Genomic DNA, 1364 nt, shown 5'->3' with positions numbered 1-1364 from the left:
TATAAGGAAAGTCACTTTTCATGTCCTAAGATAACCTTTCATTAATCATGAATTTACATAACTTCCAGCTAGTCAAAAAATATCATAATAATCAACAATGCACTGTTACAAAAATACTTTCTGTAATTCATAATATCGTAATTAAAACAATTCTTAATAAGGAAATCTGTTATCGAATTCCAAAGGTAACCTTAACGAACGTACTTGTAACAATCATAATAATCAACAATGCACTGTTACAAAAATATTTCTGTAATTCATAATATCGTAATTAAAACAATTCTTAATAAGGAAATCTGTTATCGAATTCCAAAGGTAACCTTAACGAACGTACTTGTAACAATCATAATAATCAACAATGCACTGTTACAAAAATACTTTCTGTAATTCATAATATCGTAATTAAAACAATTCTTAATAAGGAAATCTGTTATCGAATTCCAAAGGTAACCTTAACGAACGTACTTGTAACATTGAAACACGAACATCATAAAATCAATAGTTAATATATATTAATAGTTTATAAGTTAATATAAAGCACAATAGTGTAATATAGTGTCTGATTACAAATACGTCTAAAGTTTAATCGATAAATGATGGCCATTTCTTTCAGCAACTTTAGTATCATTGTTGTTTCTTTTTATCGCTCTGTTGCCATGACAGCAGGGACCCTCTTGGCTTAGGAAGAAGTATATTTCATTTATTAATCCAGAACTATTTAGTAATTCATTGCTATTCTCTAGCATAGACAAATGTTTCTTTGTTGAAAAAAGAAATGTTTTAGAAGTATAATTAGGCCTCTCAGATCCTTAAGTGGAAGAATGTGACAAAGTAATTGAGTAGTAATCACGTAAATTTCATATCTTGAATGTCTTATTCATCCAGATGCGGCAGTATTATAATAGGTATATTGAAAACTCATCCTGATGCTGAATATTTTCTTCTTCTTTTGGTCATTATGTTTCGTTTCGAAGCCCGAAATCACACAATTAACGTTTTTATATATTTTTTAAATCAACAATAAAATGTCCTCAAAAGATGTCCTTACAATACGACCATTTCAGAGGACATTTTATTGTTAAAAGATGTCCTTACAATACGACCATTTCAGAGGACATTTTATTGTTAAAAGATGTCCTTACAATACGACCATTTCAGAGTTTATGTTGAGAATAGCGCTTTTTGTTATATTATGCTTTTCGATTTAAAGCGGTGGCCAGGTGGTTAAGGCGTTCGACTTGTAATCTGAGGGTTGCGGGTTCAAATCCCCGTCCCATCAAACATGCTTGCCCTTTTAGCCATGGGGGCGTTATAAAGTGACGGGCAATCCCACTATTCGTTGGTAAAAGAGTAGCCTAAGAGTT

This window comes from Limulus polyphemus, unplaced genomic scaffold, assembly GCF_000517525.1.
Source record: "Limulus polyphemus unplaced genomic scaffold, Limulus_polyphemus-2.1.2 Scaffold2423, whole genome shotgun sequence".
NCBI lineage: Eukaryota > Metazoa > Arthropoda > Merostomata > Xiphosura > Limulidae > Limulus > Limulus polyphemus.
The sequence above is the reverse complement of the archived record's forward strand: the minus strand, read 5'-3'. Positions refer to the sequence as shown.